Genomic DNA, 15,014 nt, shown 5'->3' with positions numbered 1-15,014 from the left:
AATCCACTCACAATAACGGTTCTTCTGTGCATTTGTATAAAGCTTATGCTTACCAGAAGGAAATGAAGCACCTGTGATGGTGCTACCAGGGAATGGATCTACCACAGAACATACTTGCAACCCCCACAGACTTGTCTGATATGTGTATGATGATCATGCACGTGTGGTTTCTACCAGTGGGCCCCAAAACTGGCCTAGAGGACTTTTTTGTGAAGGAGAGGCCCAACTGGTCCTACTCTAGTTCTTACTGCCTCAGCTTGCAGGCTTTCAGCTGATCCTGAGACCATGGATGAAGCCATGGTTCCATGTCTGGATATGTACCATCACATAGAATTGAGACAAGAACACACAGAAATGATCAACATTACCATGGGGTCAAATCAGGAGCTCTAGCGTCACCACTGCTCTTTAAACTGGAAATCAATCCACTGATCTGCAGACCAGAATCCAAGGCAATGGCATGGGCAAAGTAAGATCACCGTATTAGCAAATGTGATCATTCTGTGCACAACCTGATTCTGCCCGGCAACTCCTGGGAAAGTATGAACAAGAATATTTGACTAGTGGAAAACTTAAGACCGAGGCTACAGCTCTACTGGTTTTACATCAAACCCACCCACACCTCCTTCAAAGTCAGAAAACAGAAGTGGGTGCCAAGAAGCTGAATATGACTATTCCCATGTGAGTCAGAAAAATATCTAGAACTAAGAGGGGACCAAAGGATAAGAACAGTAAGGCTGGACCTGGTAGCAAAATTAGACTTGTGAGAATCCCAATAAAATCCATGTAGAAATTCCATCTGCTTCTGTCCCAGAGCTCATCTGCTTAGTGGACCATTCAGAAGCGAAGGGCATCTCTTTTCTACCTTATAGCAGCACAAAAGATGGAGAACTGGAGGTTATGAGACTTGCTGGATTCATCCCTAACGTGCAAATTCACTGCCTGCACAGGCTTCCTACCAGCAACAACATCACAGTCATCCAGATCACCATGCAGGGGGGCAACCTGGAAAGAATTTGAAACACAGACCGCAGGAGGCAAAGAAAAAGTCACACACAACATTTTGGGCATGAAAGCACAATAGGCAATAGTTACAGATAACACTAACCCACTGAACGGATGGGAAGCCCACTCCTTGCAGATCAGATTGACTTGGCCCTGCAACTGGACAACAGACAAATTTGAACAGGTAACAAAGCTGTTAAAAAAAAAAAAGTTAAGATTCCGGGGTTATGTACTTAGTAAACAATGTGACCAGCAATGACTGGATTTGAAGTCATCACTGGCAACTGAGCGATACAGCAACAGACTCAGCTTAAACTCCAGATAACCATATAACCAATCACAGAATTTCTAGATTTAGAAATAATTAATGTCCTGCAGAAAAAGAGAGAGCTTCCATGTTCTAGGTACTTGTCCAGCTGTGCAGGATGCCTGCATCAAGAAGTCATGTGCCCTCTGGACCAGAGGTAAGAACAAACACTGTTCCTTGAACCTTACCTTGCAGATGAGCAAAATGAACTCCTGAAACCTGACGAATATTTGTGGAGGATAATCTGCTCCTAATTGTGCTTGTAACCATCTGCTACAAGAGCAAGCCAACTGAATTGTCAGATGTGGCCTCAGAAAATGTATGGAACTACTAGAATCTCAATGAACAAATCAATATTTGACACAGGCCATATACTATAGTGTCCCCATCAAAGTCAGAAGAAAACGTTACCTGGTCGACTACACATTGTTTACAGGGAGTAGACATGGTTGAGTTGCAAAGCTACTCAGCAGACGAACCCCACTTTTTGTTGATATAATGAACATCTTCAAGAATAAAGAGCAGACAGGAGGCCAACAACCTACTGACGACAGAGATTGATTTCCAGAATGTATTTTTCTTTTCTTTACAACACCACCACAAGTACTAGCACTGCTATGGACAAGACACCCTTAATCATCCAAATCAGTTTCCCTGTAAAAAGGGGTTCATTAAAAAGACGGGATATATTCCATGTAGTGTTTGTTATACTTCAAGCTTAAGTTAGTTATCCAACCTCTCACTAATTTCACTCTGTGAACAAACTAACTGACTGGTTGAAAATCTGGTGCAGTAAGATCAGGAAATGGTGTGTATGTATATGGGGATTTGCATCTCAGACTACTCAGACCAGAATCACTACCAGTCTAGAAAGATGGTTCTGTCTGACATCAAAGTACAGCTGTCATAGAACTGTATTGCTACAACAAGAAGTAAAGAATAATTTACAGACCTGAAGCTATAGATAGAAATCTCATTAGACAGATTATCTGAGCTGAAATTTCAAGAACCTTTGGAAAACTATTTTCATACACGAATCAAAGCCGACTCCATAAAAAAACTAGCAATCAAAAGAGGTCAAGGCCTTAGATTTCACACTATATCCTGAACTCATATTTCAGCAGACTGATGCTTAGTATCTTTCTCAGATTTTGATTTACCTTGCTACTGATCCAGAGGGAAGAGTGCCACCTACTGAGTCACTCGTTACACTTCCTGTAGCTTCTGGGTTTCCTTTCATGTCCCTATCACCCCGACCACATCTGATCCTTCTATAACTGTAGCTTATTTTAAAGTACTGCAGATACTGTGTGCCTACCAACAAAGCTTCCCTGCTGCGCTGTAATTACCGAAGGGAGCCAGGAAGCATTCAGCCTGGGAAATTAAAAGTGAAACTGATTCCTTTTTCACTTACACAGGTATAAAGTTAGCAGGAAATCTGAATTAGGTGGCAGATCTCACGGGAATCACTGGCTGACAACAAACGTTTTGTTAAATTTTGTATTTGCCTGCACAGAGATCCTTTGTATAGTAGGCACAACCATGGATCAAGGTTGGCCAATTAATACAGACAAACTACAACATATTTTTTTGACATTCTAGGACTAAGGAACATGCAGGCTACAGGAATCAATACCACTAATGTGAAACAAGTAACTTTGCAACAGTGATCATGGAGAAGACGAAATTTTATGCAACACACCTGAACACTAAGAAACAACATAGAGATTTGCGGACTTTTTGTCAGGCTGGTTATCTTTTTTCTTCTTTTCTTCTCTCATTTCACATTTGCAGGAAGACTTCACCTTTGTGCTGAGAAATAAGTGGCCTTCTTTCACCCAAAAGTTTAAGATTTATTCAGTTATTGGATTTCCATATACTTATGAGTACTGCAGATTTGTCTTCAATATGGATAGATATCAAACCGTTTTGTTTGCGTGTCTACATCTGAGGTCAGTTTGAGTTACTCCTAGATGGGTCATCACTGTACAATTCCCCTATGAGTTCCAAATAACTTTTTTTTTTCTTTTTCCTTAGTATTGGTGATTTCTGGCTTTTGGAGGACCATATACAATTATACATTTGTATGACTATGCAGCTCACTAGTCAACGTGTTTTACAGAGTCCAGATTCTGTTAGGGCCTCAGCAGCAAAAACTAAGTTGTTGTTAGATCAAGCTGGGACACATGTATCTAGCTCTGGACATCCTCAAACTAATACTGGGTGTGCAGTTCAACAAACTAGATGGACCAAGAAGTCTGAAAACCAGGACCTACAAGGAAAGGCTAGATGAACTGGGCTGACCTGAAGAAGGAAGGCAGAAGGGAAAGAAAATAATTTGCTTTGCATACTCCTGACAAGTAAATGAAGAAAATTTACAGGAAGAAAGAACAGTAAAACTCTCTAATGCTAAGTGAGGAACTGAAATATATAATCTGAAGAGGATCTGTAGTCTGTCAATGGAGATCTTAAAAAACAAGGTAAACAAACTTTCGCCAGGGTGACATAAGTATGGCTGATCCTGATTTGGACAGGGGAATAATCTCTAAGTCCTTCTGGTCTCTCAGACCACAGATCACTCCATTTCCTCTATGAGTCTGTGCTAATTTTGTTGCATTCCAGATTCACGGTCCAAGATGCAAAGATCAACTTGTTAGCTCAGGCTGTAAGACATGCAAGTATGTTGGGAAATCTTGAGTTCCGCTTGCAGCGTGCTGGCTAACACACCACATTCTCAAGCTCCACTTTAATGGCTGGACTGGAACATTTTGCAATACAGAAGCTTTGGGTACTTTTATTTGCTGACCACTTTGGTTTTATATCAAGTGATCAGTCACTGTATTATGTAAACCATGTAATGCCAATTTAAAGAAGGTCATAATTTTGACACTTGGCTGCTTCAAATAATGTGTGACCTTTCTCCTGCTGTGGATTATAAGCAGGCCTTACCTAACAACTAGCAGTTCATTTCAAAATCAGTACTTTATCACTTAGTGTTCAGTTCTGGGAATTTACAAGAATGACATCCTAATGGTAGCTAGATAGAAACTTTCCACAAACAGGTTTTCCGAAGTTGTAGCTCCCTCCATATACCAAGAAATGATAGGAGAAAACTCCTTTTCTGAAGCTTTTGTCCATTTCCCTATGTGTATACCAGGTGATGACAGCAGCAAGGCTTCCGTGTCTAAACTTTTTCCTGCCTAAAACAGGAAAAAATGGCTTCTGTACAAACATGAATGGGAAAGTAGAAACACTGGAAAGAGTATCAATCGACTTTCTCGTTCTTGCTATGTATTTTATTGGAAAGGACTTTCTGTTTTGCTTAGACTTTTTTTCTTTCAGAAATGTCATTCTGAAAAAAAAAAAAAAGCCAAAAAATCCTCAACTCACTTTATTTTCACAGATCTGTATGCTCCAGGCTTGGATTTGCTCTGCTGCCCCTTCGGGAGCCTAAGCAGCACTCTCTTAGTCAAGAGCCAGCTGGTGCATTTACCTGATGCAGCAGCAAATATTTCTCTATTCTGTATGTAAGCCTCCTGATCATAGAGAGCAGCTCTCTGCTGATACCAGCCGAGGAGCTGGCAGCATCTGGAGCTCCATGAGAACAACAGTGTAGGTTGCTGAGGAGCTAGACTCTCACACTATATCTAAGTGATTGGCCCTAAGTTTAAGGCCCAGAAGTCCTGCCCGTCATCTGGTTCTGGATGTGCTTCCTGACTCTCTGTCAATGAGACACTCAGGTGAGTACCACTGCTCCATACTCCCTGATTTCCATGGGGCAGATACATGGGCTTGAGGAAAACCACAGCCTCCTCTAAAGGCAGGACCTACTCAGGATGGATGACGGAGAGATCAGGACCCCAAGAAGCACTGCAGCACACACCTGGAGTGCCACCAGTGGGAGTCCTGCATAGCACTGATCCCTCTTTAAAACAGCAAGTGCTGCAGAGGCCTCTGGAGAAGCTATTTAAAGACAGTTCAGTGAGGCAGCAGTGCCTGGTGGACCAGCTGCCAGAAACATACAGCCACTTACTTAGGTACAGAGAGTTACTGTTAGAAAATGAAAATATGTCAGATTTTTTTATTTCTTTATTTTGTGAAAAAGAAAGAGGAAGGGTTACAGGAACTTGTAAGAAAAGACCTGAGAAATGATAGGGTACATCTGAGGGAAAAAAGATAGTGCTGCTGGAAAAAGCTGTTTAAGTACAATCCTGAGTCTTCCTGCTCCTATTATCTTTACCATATATCACTTACACAAAGGACTGCATAACCCTATTTCAATACTGTGACATATTCTATATTATAGGATGAGGGGGTGGCAGTTAGGCAAAGATGCCTCTTCCCAACAGAAGCACAAGAGAAAGTTGTACCTTGAGAGGATTATCTGTTAAAGACATGGGATGCACAATTTGCTATATTCATTTGCATAAAAAATGCTCTCCCTATGCATTGTGCTGCCTCTGTCTCTGGTCTGTTATAGATGGAAGTCCCTTCTTCCCTAGCGTGGGAAACAGGAGACAGCAGTCTAAAAGCTCTCAAGAGTACAAAGAGCCTGAAGGCTTGTATTATGAGAGACCTTTGCACCACTGCACAAGTGGGACTAGAGGTCCGACTGTACCCAAGCTCCAAACCACCACACAAGCACTTCTGCAGTACAGGCAAGACACATTTTTAATTATACATCTCTGCTAATTTTTAAATCTCTCCACTTTCCTTTTGCTGTGAACAACTATTGTAAAAGTCAAAGGATTCAACGCAGTTCTGTGCAGAGATCGATCAAAATGTTAAGCAGCTGAGAGAATCCTGCCTGAATAAGAGTGAAAAAGTCCCCAAACAGGGGCCAAGATAGTGAAATCATTAATAGCTACATTGTAAGAGAAATGAATTTGATAAAATTATATACATAGAACATTTTCAGTCATTTTTTTCCATGCTGCTGTAAAAAATATACTCCAGGATCAGAAAAACAGTAAGCAGAAAACTAACAGAGTTAGACAAAGAAGATAGATACGGTATGATACCTCCCAGCAGAAAACTGTTCAGTAAATCCCACAAATAAAAATACAACAGACAGTCTGTTAGGGCCCACCACAGCTCTTCCAATATCACCCATGGGAGCTAGTGTAGTCCATAACCTGTTCTTTTTTGTGACTGCTACAAAACGCTCTAGAAAATTGTACTGTTACCCAATTAAATAAACAATGTCTGGCATCTGAAAGCATGAGCCCAGCTGCTCACATAAAATGTGAACAGATAAAAAGAAAAAAAAATTGTTTCCCTTTTGCACTTCATTGAGTATATAGTTATCTATAAGGAAATAAGGTTATATGTATTTGCATGTGTACAGTATTATTTATTCGTATGGTTCATGATCTCTTGTTTGGGTTCACAGAGTTTCTTATTTGACAGCCTGCATTTCTCATCTACTGACAGTCGGATTTCAGCCTGTCCTTGAAAAGCAATGCATTTCTGAGGCTATGTAACTCAGCAATTTTAGTGCCTATAATTAATAATACTGCATTATTATGAAATGTCATTGCATTCATGTGAACATTCAGTGTCACCAGAAATACAACACAAAAACTAACACTGGAGAGTACTGGCACCTTGCATTTAAAGAGCAAGGATGACTCACCCTTATAAAGGTAGGGAACAGGTATAAAAGCTGGACATACACAAGCCCATGAGTCCTGATGGGATACACTTTTGAGTGCTGAGGGAGCTGGCTGATGTCATTGCAAGGCCACTCTCAATCATCTTTGACAGGCCACTGCGATCAGGAGAGGCGCCTGAGGACTGGAAGAGAGCAAATGCCACTCCTAATTTCACGAAGGGCAAGAAGGAAGACTGGGGGAGCACCAGGCCTGCCCGCCTCACCTTGATCCCTGTGAAAGCAATGAAGCAGCTAATCCTGGATACCGTTTCCAAGCACATGAAGGGCAAGAAGGTGTTCAGGAGCAGTCAGCGTGGATTCACCAAGGGGAAGTCATGCTTAACCAGCCTGATGGAGTTCACTTCTGTGATGGGCGTGACTGGCTGGGTAGATGTGGGCAGAGCAGTGGATGTCGTCTACCTTGACTTCCGCAAGGCTTTTGACGCTGCCTCCCATAACATCCTCATTGATAAACTGATGAAGTGCGGACTAGAAAAATGGACGGGGAGGTGGCCTGAAAACTGCCTGAACTGCTGGGCTCAGAGGGTTGTGATCAGCCTAACTGGAGGCCAGTCACTAGCGGTGTGGTCGACACTGGGTCCGACACTGTTTAACATCTTCGTTGATGACCTAGAAAGTAGGACCAAGTGCATGGTCAGCAAGCTTGCAGATAACGGCAAAGTGGGGGGAGCGGCTGATACACCAGATGGTTGTGCTGCCATTCAGAGGGACCTCAAGTGGCTGGAGAAACGGGCCAGCAGGATGGATCCTCATGAGGTTCAATGAAGGCAAGAGAGAGCTGCTCTCGGGTGGAGAGCAGCTTTGCAGAGAAGGACCTGGAGGTCGTGGTGAACAAGAAGTTGCTCGTGAGCCAGCAATGTGCCCTTGGGGCAAAGGCGGCCGGTGATATCGTGGGCTGCATTAGGAAGGGCATTGCCAGCAGGTTGAGGGAGGTGGTCCTTCCCTTCTACTCAGCCCTGGCGAGGCCACACCTGGAGTGCTGTATCCAGTTCTGGTCTGGGCTCGCCGGTACGGGAGAGACATGGGCGTGCTGGAGTGAGTCCAGCAAAGGGCCGCAAAGAGGATTTAGGGATTGGAGCGTCTCTCATACGAGGAGAGGCTGAGAGGGCTGGGACTGTTCAGCCTGGAGAAGAGAAGACTGAGGAGAGAGCTTATCAACGTGTGTAAATATCTGAAGGGAGGGTGCAAAGAAGAGAGAGCCAGATTTTTCTCAGGGTTATCCAGTGAAAGGACAAGAGGCAATGGGTGCAAATGAAAATACAGGAAATTCAGTTTAAACATAATAAAAAACTTTTTGACAGGGCTGGCAGTCAAACAGTTGAACAGGCTGCCCACAGAGGATATGGCATCTCCATCACTGTGGCTATTCAAAACCCGACTGGACAATGTCCTGAGGAACCTGCTCTAGCTGACACTCCTTTGGGCAGGGGGATTGGACTAGATCATCTCCAGAGGTCTCTTCCAACCTCAACTGTTCTGTGATTCAGTGATTAAACAGTTTGTGCAAAAAGAAAAAAATCAAAAAATCTGTAAATTAACATAACAATAACTGTAATTCCAGGATATTAAGTATTTTGACATAAATATGCTAAGTATATGTAGAAAACCTAGGTATGATATGTAGGCTTAATCTGGGATGCATATATTAATGAATCCATGCCTGTCTGCAGCTCTCGGTCCATCACTTAGGCTGGACCTAGATAGCAAATCTCACTAGGTGAGCCTGGGATAGTTAGTACGGGATAGGGACTAGGCTGGCTCAGAAAAGTATTGACTCAGTATATTTCATAGGCAGTCTCTGCTCACCGGATTCTCGTGAAATCACCACCTAGCACAGCTGCTTTGCTGCTATTACAGTCACTGGTGGGACTGCTGGCTCCCCTTGCAGAGGCAGGTCACCTCTATTTCACAACGTTTCCCTCAGTCACTCATTCTTTCAAAGCTCTTCTTACAACATAAAAACACATTATCACTCTGAACTGTATAAACAGCCACGTAACGCAAAGCAATAAAAATAACTGATTTTAGCCTTATCAAAACCAGTTTGGACTTTATACACCTTTTGTACTATATCAAATGAATCCTACTCCAAAACAAGTTGGAAACTTCCATTTTACTTTATATTGTACACAAAAAGTCCATATAAATCATCTTGCCCATACTCACCTAAGAATAAATTATCATAAAATTATTTCTGAAAGATTTTTTATGTATAAAGAAGCTCTCTTTACTTTCTTACACAGATAATTCAATGTATATTAAAAATATATATATACAAAATATGTCCCTTGCCTCCAACTAATCCTTATGAAAATGAAATGAAAATAAAAATTGGAATTCAGTAAATAATTAAGAAAAAATGTATGTTAAATATTTTATTTAAGGAACGTTGTGGCATTCATCAAACAAATTATTGAATGAATACTTTTAAGTCAGTTCTGAAACATGCCAGAATATGTTCCTAAATAACCAAAATTATCTACTACATTTTATTTACTTGGAACTGACATCAACACTTCAAAGTTCTCATTTCAAGAAGATATGGTCTTTTCAGTCCATTTGGAGTTCAGAACTGCTACCATGAAGAAAGAAAACAACCCTTTCTCTATCCAACCATCTGTAGACAAAGCAGTTACAGTGCAAGAAGGTGTTATCAACTCCTCACTAACACACTGAGCAAAATTTAAAATGTATGTAGCAAATCAAAATAAATAATCGATAAGAGTGCATTAGAAAAGGCTTTCTGCCCTATGTGTGTTTAGTTTGTTCTTATTCTAATAAAAACAAGTCTACCCAAAAACACAACAGAAAGCAAACTCCAAACAAAACAACCCCTCTTTAATTCAAATTAGATTAATGCAAAAAAAAAAAAGTCAAGGTAAAGCTGCAATAAAAATAACAGGTAACAATCTTTAGGTACTGGTCATATTAAATGTCAAAAGACATTCATAATACTATGAGAGCATTTATTGCTATTATACATAAACACTGTAATGCCAAGATCCATTTTAAAACTTAAAAGCATTGTTAAAAGGGACACACTGCTCAATATGCCACTTTTGAAAACGAAAAGGCCTCCAAACTGGCCCTGTGGCTTCCATCCTTATTCTAATCTCAGGATATAAAGAATAAAAATATGTAGCAAAATAAAAATATGTAATGAATTAAAAATATGTAATGAAACAGTCTGTTGTTAACTAATGCTGATAAACACAATAATTTTATACCGTTTACATACCTTCTCTAACTAAGGCTGTTGTTCTGCCACCATCAGCAGTGAACTCCTGAGGCAAACCATCACTGGCATCAATCCTGTGAATGCTACTCAGATACTCTGTTCAGCGAGATATATCTAAAGTTTGGCGTTTTGGTATATTTACATCTTCCTTATTCAAAAAGTCTAACCCCATTTACATTGAGGTTTCAACCTTGTTTTTTTTTTTCTGTGAACTTCTGAACTTTCTCTTCAGGAAACTACATGTTTAAACAAAGATAACCTGAAGGAATGGGAAGACTGAGCTTCACATAGAATTTAGGATTGTTTAGAGAATGTATTATATATGATTTTAATCTGCTAGGTTTCCTTTCACAAATTTTGAATGTTTGTCTATTTATTTACAAAAATTTATAGAGTAAAGCTACTATGCTTCCCTTTCCCCAGTTCTCAGGCACTCATCATGGCATCATGACTTCAGCATAACGTTTAAGGACATGTTGACTGGTTCACAGATAATTTTGTGAAGGAACTGACAGAAGGCTGGGGCTGATGGGAGGAGGCAATAAAGACAAAAGGGAAAAGAGAAAGGGCTTTGCTGCACTCTCCCTTTTGCAGACACTCCTTGTTGGGAGGGGACTGTAAAATGCATTGGAAAAAAAGTGGATGAGAAAGCCCAGAGTATTATTTATTAATATCACAATATATAGGTCATTATGCTATAGGTGGAAACGTGTCCTGCAAGGAAGTTGTTTGTTCTAGATTCCCTGTTAGGCTCCTTTTTTTTTCCTGTAGCTAGAACAGCCTTTTCCTGGGACATCAACTTCTATACCAATAAACTAGATCACCTGAAGGAAGACTTCTGTCTTTCAGAAACATTTGATCTTCTCAGAAATGTCTGCAAATCTAGAGCACTCCTTGACAGTAACTAACCTCCTCACAGTATGGGTACAGCAGGAGGAAAACTGAAACAGCCATCCTGTTCAGGTGTGAGAAACCCACCATAAGGGGAATGGCTGGAAGTAGAGTGGGTCACTTTGCTTGACTATGCCATCATGTCTCTGTCCCAGTGGGACACAGGTCATATTATTTACCACTAGCAAGAAGAAAAATTCTGCAAAGACAAAGTTGCAGGCCATTTGCTTCTACACTGGAATTTCAGAGAGCTAATTTGCTGACATGATTAATCTCAACATTAAGGATAGATAGTAAAACAATCCATATGACTAACACCACAGAGTTTGAAATTTGTTTTTGCAAGAATGGAAACAACTGGAGTGGTGTTCTTTCTGAGGAAGGATGGTCTTGTAGCAAAAACACAGGCCCAGGTCTGCTCTTGAACGTGCTGTAACCAATCAGCGTGACTTTTAGAAAACCAATTTGGACTTGATTTCCACAAAGATTTCTGCATCTTTTATCTGCGTAAACTGTGCTACTTCTACTCGCACTTTTGGCTAAAGTATAGGCAGAAATCCACAGCTCCATCAAAGACAAATAACTATGTCTTCAAGCACACAATTTCTTCGTGAAAATGGAGCACCAGGCTCTCTGTCTTCCTCATTCTGGTCTAGGCCTCTTGTTTGAGGTTCCTTGCACTTCATGGGTCATACAAAGTGGCTCAAAATTGCCACAACAGTATGGACAGAGAGTTCTCTGATGTAAGAAATCTTTAAGAGAGCTCAGAAGTTGCACAAGTCTTCTCAGTGCTCTTCTATCAACTTTTTCAGTGTAGGGCAAGGTCAGAGTAAAGCATGATCTGCCTAATCTTCACCTAGAGAAACACACTCTACTAGATAATGAACATAATCACTGCTGTAAATTGTACCATGAACTGATACATTTATGATCATGTCCAGAAATGATAGAGTGGGAAATATATTTTAGAGCCAGGTTATATACAGTTATCTCCTAATCTTGGATGTAAAATGAAGACTATGCTTATATATTTCACGGGGAAATGGAGGATCAGCCTGAGGTTTGTAAATACATTTAAGATCCTCAAATTGCAAAACTATGCTAGTAGAAATGCAAACTATTATCAGCTGTCACAATATAACTTCACTTCTGCATTGGATGTTGTCAGCTATCTCATAAAAGGCTTGTCACATGCACTCACTAATGGAATTATTTCTGATCTTTGCTGGTCCAGGGGCAGCAATACAGAACATATAATGCATGAGAAACACTATGATTTTGCTTTTCCTTTGGCTGTTTTTACTTTTGAATATCTCTGGCCTCAAACAATGTCAGAGGGTCAGGCAGGCGTTACACCGCCTACGGGGAGATAATGACGACTATAGCACTGGATTATGGTATTATTAGCTATCTATTTCAAAACAATGTCAGAAGATATCAGATGTCTCTGGAACCCCTGACCTAAACTCTGAAGTAGTGTTTATAGCACCAACTAGCATTTCTCAGCAAAAATGAATAGTCAATATTTTTCTTAAAAGAATCACAAACACTTTTCAGTCATGTAGGTTACAAGGCACTATTTTGCTTCCCATTTGCTGAATCAAGTGGCTATATATCAGTTAAGCTATAGTTCTACAAACAGTTTAAGCTATCATAAGCTGGCACTGATGTCGAAAGAAGCAATTCACCCTTTCTCTAGCTGCTCCTTCCCTCTCTTGCACCAGCACATGTATTCATGTGGCTAAGTAGAGAACCAGATGAAGAATCCAGGTTAAAAATGTCCAGAGTTATAAAAGCATTAATTTTAACCCTCTCAGCTTTTAATCTACTCAAGCTATTTGAAGAACTAAAGCATGAGAAATCAAAACTGTATTAATCAGCTGTACTTAAAAACAAACAGAAAACACAATAGCAGACTTGCCACAGGTAAAGAGGCAAGCACTTCCCATCAAATACAAGATCATAACTTACACACCGTGGGCGGGATTTATCTCACCTAGCTTTAAGCACCTACATCTCAGCGAGTCACTCCAGGCTCTTTGAATACTCAAACAAAAATCAGCACTTTCAGGGCACAAAACACTTGAACTGGGTGATCTAGGTTGAGGTAATTACTTCAGGATGAGACGGATCCTGCTGTAGAAGTGCCGATCTCTCTCCCCTGATTATTAATGGAGTCTAGATGACGTAGACACGGACTTGTGATATCTGCATTTGTCACATGAAACTTGCTGTTAGTGTCTCTGGCACGTGAGGTACCTACCACCTTAGGCACCTATTTCCTTCAGTACCTCACAAATAGTGTTTCCTGTGGTGACTCCTTGTCTGCACTTTGAGCGTATTATATTAAATATCCTCACGATAGACTCAGGTAGGTCTTCTCTAGCCTCCATGAAATGTTTCAGTGAAACAACTTGTTTGTGAGTGGGATGTATGAATGACACATCGTTGCCCTAAAAACACATTTTCGGTATTATTCTGTCAAATTGTTGTGACAAATTTGAGGAATCTTTTAAAGGCATATAAATAGAATACCCACTGTCATGTAAATTTGCCAGAGCCACTTTCACTGCATCTCTTAAGCTGTCAGCATAGCTGGCATCCATGAAAGTGTCTCGTTAACATCCTGCCTTATACTGAGAACTGAACAACTGTGTCCTGCATAATTCTGTGCATATTATTCCTGAATTACAACATCCCTGCTAATTCTAATATTGGTCTCTTGGGCGAAGTTTGCTAATCATGACCAACTGCGGAGTATGTGGTTTTCTAAATGCCTAGGTGTATGAGTATCTGGAGATTGACCTGAAACAGATAAGCTCTTCCTGATAAAAATTGGAAGAGTAGAGCAACTAATGCATTAACATCCAATGGGGCTGATTTATTTCTGCATCACTCCCAAGGTACATATTACACCACTGAGGTCATGGAAGTTAAATGGATGCAAACCTAGTGTGACAGAGAAATCAGGCCTTTTGTCATCCAGATCCATCCCTTTCATTGTAATAAAAGTAACTTTGGTGTTTCCTTTTTCAAAAATAGGGAAAATTTTGTATCTTACGGAACAAGAGATAAAAATTCAGTTATTAGAGAGACAGGACAGAAATGTGCAGAAAGAATATCTGGATCTAGATATGCCATTATTCATAGCAGCCTGTAATAAAACTGCAAAACAAGTTTCAGTATGTCTGATTTACAGCACTGGCCAATTCCAAAAAAGATTGTTAATTAAAAAAAAAAAAAACATGTGCCTCCAGTAGGTTTTTAGACTACACTGCTCTAAGCAATAGTAGCACTTCCCGTGTTATACTGCTGTTACCAAGGTATTATAAGAATGTTTGCTACAATACATAGACTGTACTGATGAAGATTTATGGGACTGATATTTACTATATTAGTATTTCCTGAAGTTCAACAAACAGATAAATGTAGAATTTAGAAAAGAAAAATAATCCTAAAAAATATTATTTCTCTGCCTTCTCTCCCACACATTTCTAGTCAAACAAGAGATTACTGCAACATCATCTTAAAATATTTACAAAATATTAGTGAGGAGGCAGTTAAGCAAAGATACTTGCATATGCCTGAACATTCAGCTGAGTTAAAAAAAAATAAAGTTCAGTCAAACATCTTACTTTTTACTGAATTCTATTATCTATTCTAATTAGAACAAATTCAAATATTTGTTCTAATCATTTGTTTTATTTTTTGTTTTATTAAATGATTTGTTCAAATAATTTGCTTTTGTAGAATTTAAAAATATATATTTTAAAAACTATTTTATCTTCTAAGGAAAGGTGGGCTAGTGGGAAGATAATTAGCAAGCAAGTGGGGCCCACCTTCAAATTTCCATTTCAGTGAACAAGAGTAGGCTCATTTAATGAAATAGAGAATTTGTA

General features: G+C 40.0%; 1 protein-coding gene across 4 annotated transcripts in view; it reads right to left on the bottom strand.

The window, feature by feature from the left end:
• The window catches only part of STARD13 (StAR related lipid transfer domain containing 13), a 328,326-nt gene that overhangs the window by 223,173 nt on the left and 90,139 nt on the right, over nt 1-15,014 (bottom strand). The window lies entirely within an intron of this gene.

Source organism: Struthio camelus, chromosome 1 (genome assembly GCF_040807025.1).
Source record: "Struthio camelus isolate bStrCam1 chromosome 1, bStrCam1.hap1, whole genome shotgun sequence".
Taxonomy (NCBI): Eukaryota; Metazoa; Chordata; class Aves; order Struthioniformes; family Struthionidae; genus Struthio; species Struthio camelus.
This window is presented reverse-complemented; position numbering and strand designations above follow the sequence as displayed.